Source organism: Akebia trifoliata, chromosome 11, assembly GCF_017979445.1.
Source record: "Akebia trifoliata isolate Shusen 1 chromosome 11, ASM1797944v1, whole genome shotgun sequence".
Classification (NCBI taxonomy): Eukaryota; Viridiplantae; Streptophyta; class Magnoliopsida; order Ranunculales; family Lardizabalaceae; genus Akebia; species Akebia trifoliata.
In genome coordinates this window covers 24,522,467-24,536,257 of record NC_141385.1, presented here as the reverse complement: position 1 = coordinate 24,536,257, position 13,791 = coordinate 24,522,467, and positions in this window count along the sequence as shown.

Sequence of the window (13,791 nt, the reverse complement as noted above, 5' to 3'; positions counted from 1 at the left end):
GACTTACGGGTTCATGAGCCTTAGATGGGCTTAGGTCTTTTCGTATTTGGAGATGGAGTGGTGAGAATAGAGGAAGTGATAGGTTTCCCAAGTCTTATTTTAATTTTATCCATTTTTTTGAGGTTCTGAAATTATTGGATTAATCAAAATGTCACGTGTTAGCAAATCGAGCTTTTTAGGCCCATTGGCGAACTTTATTGAAAATTTGGCATTTTTGGTTTTGGAAGCAGAGCGACGAATATTGGGAAAGCATAGGGTAGGCCGAGTCCTTTTGGTAGGCCTCATAAACTATTAGGAGGTCTTAGGGGCCTTGGTTCGATCAAAATGTCACTTTTCAATGACTTGGGCCCTTAAGGCTCGTTGGCCCATTTATTTGGAAAATCAATATTTTTGGGCCCTTTCGAGTAAGGGTTCTTTCAAATTAGGGTGTCTAAATCTGCCCTTCTTTGTAAGAATTACGTGTAAAGAACTGTAAAGAATAGACTAAACTCCTATTTGTACGGGAAAAAAAACTTTGCTGAAACACAACTTCAAATTATCGGTTGAATTGATGACTTTTGTAAAAAATGGATACTCAAGCGCGGGATCTAATAGAGCCTTGCCTTATTAATTCCTTAATCTTGATGGCGCGGAGCTTGTGTGAGATCTCGGATTTGATGAAAGTTTGATAAGTTTTGAAATTCAGATATTTTTTTTATCGTGTTTTAACAAATCGGAGTCGAGTGTAACTCGAAAGGATTTTTAAAATTCTTTTGATGATTTTTTTTTGTATTTTCTCAATTTTTTATTTTTTATTTTTTTATTTTTTTTTATTTTTTTTTTCAACCTAAAATCCATTCTTCATTATCTTCTTTTGTTGATTTTACTTTATTTTTACCATAAGTTAATCCTTTCAATTCATGTATTGTCCCTTGTAATGATGCCTTTGATCTTTTCAACGGTGCAAGCGATAAGGTTGTTAACAGTTGCCACAGATCCAAAGGAGTTTTGTTGTTGAAGTTGAATCAACCAAGATCTGAAATGCAACAGTCAGGAGAGATCCCCCAGACCCAACCTCAGTAATTCCACCTCTATGAATTGTTGGCCAATTTGAAAGTTTAGCGAAACCTGAAAGCGAGAGGGCTACATAGTTTGGGTCACCTCCATTTAGAACACATTCATTGCAACAATATCAACAGGAACATAAGCTACGAACGAACTCGTTACATTGGTGCTACTCTCTTGTAATGTCAGCATGTCGTTCCGGTTGGACTTTAGAGTATTTACTCGTAGTAGAGACACATAGTTACCAGGATCTTGGCCATTAAACAACACCACTGTTAGAAAGGATATCCTACTCATTACGAGAATCTTCATTCCGAAAGGAATCCAAGACTTTCTTTGGTGGAGTAGGAAGTCAGAAGGAAGTAGTTGCACTTAGCACAATAACAGGAGGTTGGTCTGGGTCATTTCTTCGACCACCATGTTCGAATGGAAGAGATGAGGGTATCTCATAAGCGGATTGAGATGCTTTGGCGACGTTTTGAAAACTAATTGAAGACCCGGATAGCTCATCTTAAGTCTTTGAGGAAAGATAAATTTTCCATTTTGAGGGCTGAGATTGATGATCTGCAGGAGAGGCTTGCTCAGGTTCCCTCCTTTGCATCTTACCTGATGAGTTGTGATGTTTCGGATGCCGAGGTAGTAATGATAGTACCTTATTTTTTAATTTTTTAATTTTTTAATTTTTATTTTTTTTAATTTTCTAATTTTTTTAATTTTTATGTTAGCAAAAAATGTAATGTGAAGCTTTTGAAATAAAAAGAAAATAGGTTTTTTAACTTACCTGGCCTCAGGTGTATCTAATACTTTGAAAACTTGAAGTTTTAATAAGTCCTAGATTTTTTATCATCGACTAAAATAGTAGCTTTTCTTTTTGAAATTTTACGAAATGTCTTTATCAAATGAGTACGATAAATTCAGAGTTTATAAAATCTTTGGTTATGACGATCTTGATGTTTTTGCTAACCATAGAGGATATAAACGTCAATTGCTCTTTTAGTTCCTTTAGAGTCATCCCCAGTGCCCTAGTATTGGAAAACTATTATCTGTTTGGAACTTGGGATTTAAAAAGATTTCGTCGTTCATAGTTTATACTCTTGCGGGTCAGAAGTTTTTTTTTTGTTTTTTTTTGTTTAGTTTTCCCTTATTGCCCCTGGTGCCAATTATGATTTTCACCAGACCTGATTTCCACATTTTTGCTCAACGATGCCCTTGTTGGGGTTTTCATCGTACCGGTGGCTTTGATCTTGCCATAGTCTAATTCTATTACTCATAGAGCCCTTTCAGGTTTTCACTATGCCCTTTCAAACTATGCTTGTATTTTTTTAGATTTTTATATTATAGTTCTTGCTTGGAGTCTCTATGTCTTTGTGGCTTGGTGACTCAAGTTGAGCTGCGAAATCTGCAACTCTACTCTTGTAGTGGCACTCTTTCTTGAGTAATAGATCTAGATTCTCCTATCGAGTTTGCTGACGACTATTCGTGGTTTGGCAACTTAAGTTGAGTCATGAGATCTGCTATTCTACGCTTCAAGTACTTTTTTTTCGAATATCCGACCTGGATTCCCCTCTCGAGTCTTCAAATAACTAATAAGATTTGATGATCGGACCAAGTCGCAAGATCATTGGTGCTGCCATTGTCACTGTGTTGGCCTGGAACATTCCCTAATTAGAAAGGACTTTTAGTAGGACGGAATGTTGGCTTAGGCTTATGGTAGTGGAAGGATTAAAAAAAAATTTAAGGTCTAAATTTATTTAGAGTGGTTTAGACATGGGACTCGTCTTTTTTGTTTCGAAAAGGTGATCTATGTCTTCTCCCAACGTCTCTTGAACTTGTTTAGGTTGGAGATTTGGGTCGAGCTCAGATCAAGTGTCCGAGTTTTTGATTTTTTCTTTTTTTTCTAGTCGTTCACAATTTATCCTCATGCGGGCCAGGAGTATTTGTTTCTTTTGTCACCCTTTTTTTTATAATTGTTGACTTGCTCCCGTCCTAGGTTAAGAAATGAACGTGATGACTCAAAAAGGTTGACTAGGGTTAGATAATTTGTTCAGGATAACAAAAATGGCATTTTGTTATCTCAGGCGTAGTACTTCTTAACAGTGTCAGCATTGATCGGTTGCGGGAAGACTTGACCGTCCATTTCTATCAGGATCAAAGCTTCTCCTGTCATTACTTTTTGTACGATAAATGGTCCTTCATAGTTTGGTCGAAACTTTCCTCTAACGTCTTCTTGGATTGGTAGAATCTTTTTCAAAACAAGATCTCCTGGTGAGAAATTTCTAGGCTTGACTTTTTGGTTGTAGGCACGAGCTATTCGTCACTGATAGATCTGTCCGTGGCACATAGTTGCAAGGCATTTTTATTCAATCAGATTTAACTGGTCAAACCGAGCTTAGACCCATTCAGCTTCATCAAACTCTACTTCTTTTAAGATTCGGAGGAAGGGAATCTCAACCTCGACGGGTAAAACTGCTTCCATTCCATATAACAATGAATACGGAGTTGTCCTAGTCGAAGTCCTGAATGAGATTCGATAGGGGTGAAATGTAAAAGACAACATGTTGTGCCAATCTTTGTACATAACTATCATCTTCTCGATGATTTTCTTGATGTTTTTGTTGGTTGTCTCGACTGCTCCGTTCATCTTAGGTCTGTAGGGTATAAAGTTGTGATGAGTGATTTTGAAGTCTTCGCACATCTTAATCATATCCTTGTTCTTAAAGTTTTTGGTATTATTAGTCACTAGTCCCCTAGGAAGCTCATATCTGCAAATAATATTGTTCTTGACAAACTTCAGGACGTTGCTTTTTGTGACATTGGCATATGATGCGGCTTCTACCCACTTAGTGAAGTAGTCAATAGCAACTAGGATGAAGCGATGCCCGTTTGCAGCTTTTAGCAAAATCTACCCGATGACGTCCATGCCCCAGAGTGAGAAGGGCCAAGGGGTGGTCATATTATGCAATTCTGATGGTGGAGCATTGATCTTGTTGGCATAAATCTGACATAGATGGCATTTGCGGACATGTTAATAGCAGTCACTCTCTATTGTTATCAACCAATAATATCCCATTCTCATAATCTTCTTGACTAACATGTGATTGTTCATGTGGGGTCCACAGAGTCCACCATGTACAGTTTCAATTAGTCATTTTACTTCTATTTCTGCCACACACCTAAGTAAGACCTCATGGTGCGATTTCTTATATAGAATACCATTGTTGAGGAAGAATTGCCTTGCTAATTTCTGAATGGTCCTTCGATCATTTGGCGTTGCATCTGAGGGGAGGGTTTGATCTTCGAGATATACTTTGATGTCTAAATACTATGGTTTTTCTTTAGATTCTTCTACGTCGACAAGTAGACAGTAAGTCGGTTCGTCTTGAATTCCAATCTCAATGGGGTCAATGACTAAGTCTTCTTAAATGCTAATCATGGAAGCAAGCGTAGCTAGTGCATCTGCGGATTGATTCTTAGCTCTCGACATATATGTGAATGAAATCTTGTCAAAGCATGAGCTTAATTCCTTGAGATACTTGTGATAAGGGACCAATCTTTGCTCTCGAGTATTCCATTCTCCAGTTGTCTAATAGATTACTAGGCTTGAATCTCTGAAGATAACGATTTCATTTACCTCGAGATCTAGTGCTACTTTCAACCCTATTATGCATGCTTCGTATTCTGCCTCATTATTAGAACATTAGAACTTCAATCTGATAGTAATTGGCACGTGGGACCTACCTGGCTTGATCAAAATTGCCCCTATTCCGTTTCCTTTCTGATTTGCTGCTCCGTCGAAGTACATTTTCCAGCCTGGTTCCTCATCAGCGTCCTCAACCTCAGTGAGTAATATGGCTTCATCGGGGAAGTTTGTCTTTAATGGCTTGTAATTGGACAATAGGTGTTCGGCTAAATGATCTGCAATGGCTTGCCTTTTATGGCCTTTTGAGTGACATAGGTGATGTCAAACTCAGATAATAATAGTGTCATTTCGCTGTGCGACCTGTTAATGCTGGTTTCTCAAATAAATACTTCAGGGGGTCCATCCTGGCGATTAACATAGTCGAGTAACTGAGCAAATAGTGATGCAGTCGTTGAAATGCCCAGACTAATGCACAGCAAGTCTTCTCAAGTGTTGAATATTTTGCTTCATATTCGGTAAATTTCTTGCTGAGATAGTAGATGATATGTTCTTTCCATCCTGATTCATTATGTTGCCTTAGTACGCACCCCATAGACGTTTCTTGAACTGAGATGTACATTAACAAATGTCACCTTGGAGTAAGGGGGACTATGACTGGTGGATTGAGCAGATATTGTTTGATCTTATCGAATGCTTCCTAACAGTCTTTGTTCCACTTTTTTTGCGTATCTTTTTTGAGTAGCTTGAAGACTGGCTCACAGATAGGCATGAGTTGAGCAATGAATCGACTAATGTACTGTATCCTTCCCAGAAAACTCCGAATATCTCTCTCTGAAACAAGTGTCTTCATTTCGATGATATATTTAGTTTTTGCCAGATCTATCTCGATGCCTCTTCTACTGACGATGAAACCCAGTAACTTGCCCGATGTTGCCCCAAATATACATTTTGCTGGATTGAGCTTTAAGCTGTACTTCCTTAGCCTGTCGAACAGTTTCTTGAGATTTACCAAATAATCCTCATTTATATCGGACTTAGCGATCATGTCGTCCACATAGACTTTCATCTCCTTATGAATCATATCGTGGAATAACGCGATCATTCCCTGTTGATAAGTCGCTCATGCGTTTTTCAACCCAAATGGCATGATTTTGTAGTGGAAGGTACCCATGGTGTAATAAATGCAGTTTTTTCCTGGTCTTCTTCTGCCATTTTTATCTGGTTATAGCCCGAGAAGTCGTCCATGAACGAGAACATGTCGTGCCCTGCTGTACTGTCGATTAGAGTATTGATGTGTGGTAGTGGGAAATCATCCTTAGGATGGCCTTGTTCAAATTTCGGTGGTCAACACACATGTGTACCTTTCCATCTTTCTTAGGTACTGGGATGACGTTAGCCAACCACTCGGGGTATGTAGAAACTGCGAGAAATCCTATTTTGAATTGCTTCATGACCTCATCTTTGACCTTGAGGGTCTACTCTGACTTCAATCTTTTCAGTTTTTTTTTATTGGCTTGCTTCTGGTAGCAATTGGTAGCTTGTGGACAACCAGATCTATGTCCAACCCATACATATCCCTGTATGACCATGCGAAAACATCTTAATAATCTTGTAAGAGTTTGATCATTTCTTCCTTTTGTTGCTGTGTCAGTAAGGCTTCGATCTTGATAATTCGTGGGTCCTCTGGTACCAAGATTGATTGAATCTGTATCTTCAATGTTTGGCTGAACACCTTTCTCGTGACGTTCTATCAAGTCTTTGATTTCTTTAGGTAGGTATTCCATTTCGTCCTCAGATTCTTCTTCGATCCTCATGAGGTCGAAGTCGAGTTCAAGATCGAAATCATACTCGTCCCTTTCAAATTCTGTCTTATCTGGGTACTCATTTGATTGAGATAAATCCTTTGAAAACACTTTTTTTGATTTTTGGAAAATATCTATTTTTTTGCAATTTTGAAAGGTTTTTTATTTTTTTGTCTTTTGAGAAATTTTTGATTTTTTTGATTTTTGAGTAATATTTATTTTTTTGTGATTTTCTGGATATTTGAAATAAGAAGAACAATCATGCAAATTCATTAGTAAAGATAGGGAGCCCTTAAAACAGTCTTTACCCAAGGACGAGGGCTCGTTATGATCCTTGGGCAAACTAGATTCGTTTAACGGTGATTTTTTGGAGGCCACGATAGCCTCGAGGGTCAAAGGGAATTCCTCCCAATTGTTTAGAACTTTCCCTTCTCTGAGGGGACGAATGGGATGTGAAAGTGACTTGTTTGGTGGTTTAGTCGGTGGTTTGGAGATGACCATGATCTCCGATTGATTGTTGTCAGAGTGGGACATAGTTCCTCCTAAACTTGGTGGGATGATGACTGATGCCCAGTCGATGCCAGTAAGGAAGGGTGAATCTTTCTCTTGGTTCGTGGTGATTCCCACTTTTATAAGTTCTTGGATAGTCCTTGATAGACTTTCGTTGGAATCCCCATTGAATAGGATATCAATACCTTTTACGAATGATGGTTGGGACTCAACAACTGAGTCTTCTTGAATGTGCACAGGTTTGAAATTTACCATTCTCGACTTCCTTACTGATTTTGTTGGCAGTGGTTCTGATAAACTGTCTGGTCTGACTTGAGATTTTGGAAAGCTGACATTTATATGACGGACCTTGCCCAGATTCCAGACATTTGGTTCACAGTTTTATTTTCTGGCTAACCAAAGTTCCTTCTTTTTGTCGTTCATATCTGATATATCCTTTTTCGTGAGCCTAAACCCCAGACCGAAATAAGGAGTGTGCTTTTTTGCTTCAACTGATGTGGCTTTCCTTTTTCCTCCTAGTCCCAACCCTTGTCTGGGTTGGTAACCTATTTTTTTCAAAAGTCGTCCGATAACCAGATTTGCCTTAATAACTCTGTTTTCTCCTTTTCTTTCCCATTTTCGACATGATTAACAACAACAAACTGATAGGAGTGGTAGAGTGTCTTGTCCTTTGTCATCTAAATGTCGATAAAGGGAACGTCCGGAGCTCTCCCAGCTGAAATTAGGTTTTCTACTAGTACAGAAATCATGTTTTGCCCCATGATAAATTTGACTATTTGGTGCAAAGAGGAAGGCACTACCCAACAATATGGATCCATGGCTTGCCCAGCAGTAAGTTGAAGGTTGTCGGTATTTTCATGACCTCGAATGTTACCTCAAAAATGCAAGGACCTATAGTAATTGGTAGGTTTACCTCTCCCAAAGAGTCTCTTCTTGAACTGTCAAAGCCTTGGACAACTTTATTGTTGGGCTTGACATGTGACCAATCAGCATTGAGTTTTCGAAAGGTTTCAAGAGGACAAACATTAAGCATTGAGCCATTATCAATCAGTACCCTGACAACCATCATGCCCTTGCACATGACCATGATGTTTAACGGTTCCACGTGCCCTTGCCCTTCTGACACGAATTCACTCTCTGTGAAGATAATAGGGTTGGAGGCTATGATCTGACCTACTGTCTGTTCCAACTGTGCTGGTGAAGTGGTTGCAGGTACATGTGACTTTTCTAGAATTCTCAGTAATACTTCTTGATGTTCCTTTGATTTCTATAAAAGATCAAAATACTGATCTGAGCCGGTTGTTTGTTCAGTTGGTCTACAACATTATGCTTACTCTTGCGAACGAGCTTAATGAAGTCTGTTGTCTCCTTGTCTGATATTTTTTCCTTTTCTTCTGTCTTGTCATCTTTGTACAATTTTTCCTTTCCCTTTGCTTTCCTTTTCTCCTCGTCTTTTATACCTTTGGATGTTTCTTTTGTCTCTTCCCTGATGCTAACCCTTTTTGCTAATAACTTTTGCCACCTCCCTGCCTTTGTCATATGCCCAATGTCAGCTACCATTGTTTTTTTCATTGTCTCGACCCCTGTAGTTGTGGTGATGGTGATCTTGTAACTCCAAGGAACTGCTTGGTTGGAGCTATAGGGGAATGGTTTAAGTGAACGTATGGTCATTGGAGGTAGATCAGGCTTTACATTGAGAATCAAGGGTGGAGGTTGTGATTTGGATGTCGTGGTGATAGGAGGAGTTACGCGAGGAGTTGATGGAGTGGATGGGATGACGAGTAGTGGACGTGGAGATGAGGTGTAAGGTATATGAAGGGAGGGTCGAGTTGTATTTTGATGACTTGGTAATGTATAGGGTATGATGAGAGGTGGTTTGATAGCAGTATCGAGAATTTGAAGAGTAGGGTGGATGGTGAGGTCAACCATTCTGAGTGGCGGTCGTGTATTTCGATGTGAATTTATTATGTAGTGGTTGATAGTGTTAACCGTTGACATCTCCGTTTCCTTTGTTAAGTGGACCCTGATTTTTGACCCGATAAGAGCTATCAAAGCAGACAGATTGAAATTGAGTTCCCTGAAAATGACATTTACATTTTCCCACTTCCCCCTCAATTGTGAGTAGGTAGGGATTTTGGTTGATGTTCTGTTGTTGGGTTGAGTTGGCAGGTCCATCCAGTATGAGGGCCTTCTTATCAATCAGGTTTTGTACCTGATGTTTGAGTTGCCAGCATTAATGTGTAGAGTGCCCAAGAACACCCATGTGGAATTCACAAAACAAATTGGGGTTGTACCCTGGTCATTTTTCAACTTCTGGGTTTGGTGGTCGTTTCGTGAGGTACTCTCCCTTGAGCAAGGTCGGGAGTAATTCTGATAACGTCATCGACATTCTAGTAAACACCCGATTAACCCTATTAGGCCGTGCTTGCTGACCTTGCCCGTACTGTGGTACCTGCTGTGCAACCTGTGGAGGGTTTGTTCGAAATGGATTCTAAGGTGCAGGGGTCCAGATTGGTGGAGGTGCCGAAGCCCAAGAAGTTGACGGAGCTTGTGGTCTTAGTGATAATGAAAGGTTGAAGAGGGGTCGGTTTGGCTGTATGTTATTGACCTGTGTTTCTTCCCTTTTTTTTCCCGCAGGCACTGGCTTTCTCTAAGAAGGGATTCCTGTCGTTGCCCCTAAGCTCGTAAAATCAAATATCAGACCGGTTCAGATCCCGTCATTGACCCGATTTGCTATTTGTACCAAATTTGATAATGTGCCTGTAGTGTGCCCCACCAGATGAGTACAAAAGGCGTGCCCTAGTGTAGAGATACATGTGGTATTCATCTCTTCCTCGATCATTGCAGGCCATACTTGTAAGGTTGACACTCGCCATCTTTGTGCATACTATTCCACCGTTTCCCTTTGCTTTTTTGTCATCTTAGCCATGTCATTCCGATCTAAACCAACATCTGTATTGAACCGGTAATTGTGCTAGAACATTTTGCCAGGTCTTGCCAGTTCTTGATGAGCGTGTGATCTAACCCAAAGAACCATTTGAGTGCTGGTCCTATTAAATTTCTTTGGAACAACTACACCAATAGCCTATCTTCCTCTCCATATTGGCACATAGATCCACAGTATAATTTCAAGTGTGACAGTGGACACCCCACTCCATTATATTTTTTGAATTTCGGACATTTGAACTTGGTCGACAACTATGCATTTAGGTAAAAGTAGAGGTCCTTAAATTAGGTCCTGCTCATAATGTTGAGGCCTTTCATCCTCCTCATTTCTTCTTGCAGAGACTCGATTGGCTGAGCCAAATTTTCATCTGTTGCACTTTTGTCCTGTGTGGCCCTGTAGTTGCATTCGTAATCGGGAATGACCACAGGGGGTGGTCGATTCTGTGGGATATAGAGTGCGGGCCCTTGGTATTCCAGCACTGCGAGAGGCATAGTGGTCTGTGGTTCCTGTGAAGATTGCTCGGGTAGATCCTGATTTGACCCTGATGCAGGATGTTGTATTGTCTGGGCTTGTATGATGCTGGCATTGGCTAGTACGACACTCAGCATCTTTTCTTGCCTCTCAATCATTTTTAATAATGTTGCTTTTCTAGGATCAACATCTAACGTCTCAGGCACTATGGGCTGTATTGGTTTGGAAGAACTCATGATGATGGTGGAAGATCTGAGAAAATACGGAGGTACTTCTGACTGCTTATATTTCTTTCATTTTACCACCTGTGTGTATAAAAGACCAAGCGTTATTATTTTATTTACAAAAATAAAGATACATGATGTTTTTATTAGGTCGGGTCAAGTTATTTATTATAAAGTAAACGAGTTTTAAAACAAAGGGTTTCTCGGCGCAAAGCCGACATCAACACAGAGTTGGCATCAACGCGGAGTTGGATTGTGTATTTTTGAAAATAATTACATCAGCACAAAGCTGGCATCAACATGGAGTTAGCATTATCACGGAGTTGACATCGACGTAGAGTCAACATCAACACGGAATTGGTATCAGCACGGAACTGACATCGACACGGAGTCGATAAAATATTTTGAAATATCAACACGGAGCTGGCATTGACACGGAGTCGGTAAAATATTTTTTTTGAAAAAAGAATTATCTCAGCACGGAGCTGGCATCGACATAGAGTCGATAAAATATTTTGAAAAGGGGAATTTCATCAGCAGGGAGCTGGCATCGACACGGAGTTAGTAAAACTTTTTTAAAAAAGAGAATTACATCAGCGCAGAGCTGGTATCGACACGGAGTCGATAAAATATTTTTTTAAAAAAAGAATTATCTTAGCACGGAGCTGGCATCGACACAGAGTCGGCATCAACACGGAGTTGGCATCAGTGCAGAGCTGGATTGTGTTTGGAAAAGAATTATCTCAGTACAGGGCCGACATCAACACAGAGTTGGCATCAGCACAGAGCTGGATTGGTTTTGAAAATAGGGTTTCATCAGCACGGAGCTAGCATCGACCCGAAGTCGGTATAAATTAAAAAATGATTGCATCAGCACGGAGCTGGCATCGATTCTGAGTAGGTAAAATATTTTGAAAAAAAGAATTACATCAGCATGGAACTAGCATAAATTTAAAAATGACTTCATCAGCACGGAGCTGGCATCGACACAGAGTCGGTAAAATATTTTGAAAACGGTATTACATCAGAACGGAGTTAGCATCGACACAGAGTCAGTAAAATTTTTAAAATAATTTCATCAACGTGGAGCTGGCATCAACACGGAGTCGATAAAATATTTTGAAAAAAGAATTACATCAGCACGGAGCTGGCATCAACACAGAGTTGGCATCAATACGAAGTTGGCATCAGCACAGAGCTGGCATAAATTTAAAAACGACTTCATCAGCACGGAGCTGGCATCGACATGGAGTCGGTAAAATATTTTGAAAACGGGATTACATCAACACAGAGCTGGCATCGACACGGAGTCAGTAAAAAATTTTAAAACAATTTCATCAGTGCGAAGCTAGCATCGACACGAAGTCGGTAAAATATTTAAAAATGATTTCATCAGCACAGAGTTGGCATCGACACGGAGTCGATAAAATATTTAAAAACGATTTCATCAGCACAGAACTGGCATCGACACGGAGTCGGTAAAATATTTTGAAAAATAGGATTGCTGCAAACAAGTCAAGTTGAAAGGACATTTTTTTTGTTAGCCCTCAACCAAATTCTATGAAATCAATGTCGGCCAGCCAGATCTCCTGGGAAGAGGCGGTGCACAATGGCACTCTTAAATCACCTCATTTTCTTGAATAGACGTAGTCTATCCCCCTTGTATCAACAGGGCAAGATCTTTCTAAGCACTGACTTTGATCAAGAACTGTAATTGACGCTTTAAAAAAATTGGTTGAAAAGGATTGAATTCATTTGAGTTGATTGATCAGTTGTCAGCCTTGTTAGATCATGGACTTGATTCGATATGGGTCGTGGACCCAGTTTGTAATGGATTTGGGTCATGGACCCAATTGAAATAGATATGGGTTGTGAACCCACTTGACATGGATTTGGTCGTGGACCCAATCGAAATGGATATGGGTCGTGGACCCAGTTGTGGTGGATTTGAGTTGTGGATCTAGTTGAAATGGATCTGGGTCATGGACCCAGTTGTTGTGGATCTAGGTTGTGGACCCAATTGAAATGGATTTGGGTCATGAACCTAGTTAAGATGGATCCAAGTCGTGGACCTAGTTGAAATGAATCTGGGTCGTGGACCCAATTGTAGTGGATCTGGGTTGTGGACCCAGTCCAAGTGGGTATGGGTTTTGGACCCGGTTGTAGTGGACCTGGGTTGTGAACCCAGTTAAGATGGATCTGGGTCATGGACCCCCTTAGAAGTGGGTATGGGTCATGGACCCATTTTGGATGGATATGGGTCGTGGACCCATTTGAAAGTGGATATGGGTGGTTGACCTATTTGAAGAATATGGGTCGTGGACCCATTTTTTATGTTTGGTGATGGACGATAACGGATTTGGTTGTAGGCGAGGTTGATAGTGTATCATGTTAGTTGGGGTCAATTTTGATCAAAAGAATGTATGCAAGTTTTGTTTTGATCAAACAAAGAAAAGCAAGGAGGAGTAGGCCCTACGCTTAGTTAAAAAATGATATATTTAAGCATTTTTAAGCCTTAAACATCAAAAGAAAAATAAATCTGAGAATAAAAGTTGTCAAGATTGATGTCGAGAACAAAATGAGAAATTTTTTTTTTTTTACATCTGTATTTCAAGTACGGATACGGGTATTTTATACCTATCCGTCCTGAAATATGGACCAGTACGAATTTTTGGCTAAAATTTTTTCTTTAGTTTTGTTAGTCCGAAATTAAGACACATTGCCTTTGGTTTTTGGCTTGGGCCAATAAAAAACATATTTTTTCATTTTTTCATTTTTTTAGCTTTTTTTTAATTTTATTTTATGATATGCATGACTAAGAAAAATCAGATTTTCCCCTCTTACATAGGGGAATAAGTAAAGAAAAAGAAGCACCTAAGGCTATACAATTTGCCTTTGCGGGCTTACAACTTGGGCTTCAAGGCCTCGAAAGAATATTTGAAAAAATACAACTTTGTTTCGGGGGTCGATACAAGCTTGAGAACACGTGTCCTAGCTCATCTAATCGGGCACATGCATGAGTCTAATAGGTGGTTTCACAGCTACCTGAAAGCGCCCTAGATCTGCGGGGTGCGCGGATCCACTTTTGACCCTTGAGGTTTGGGAGTCGCCACCTAGTTATTACGGTCTTGGAATCGAATACTGACTCTAAAC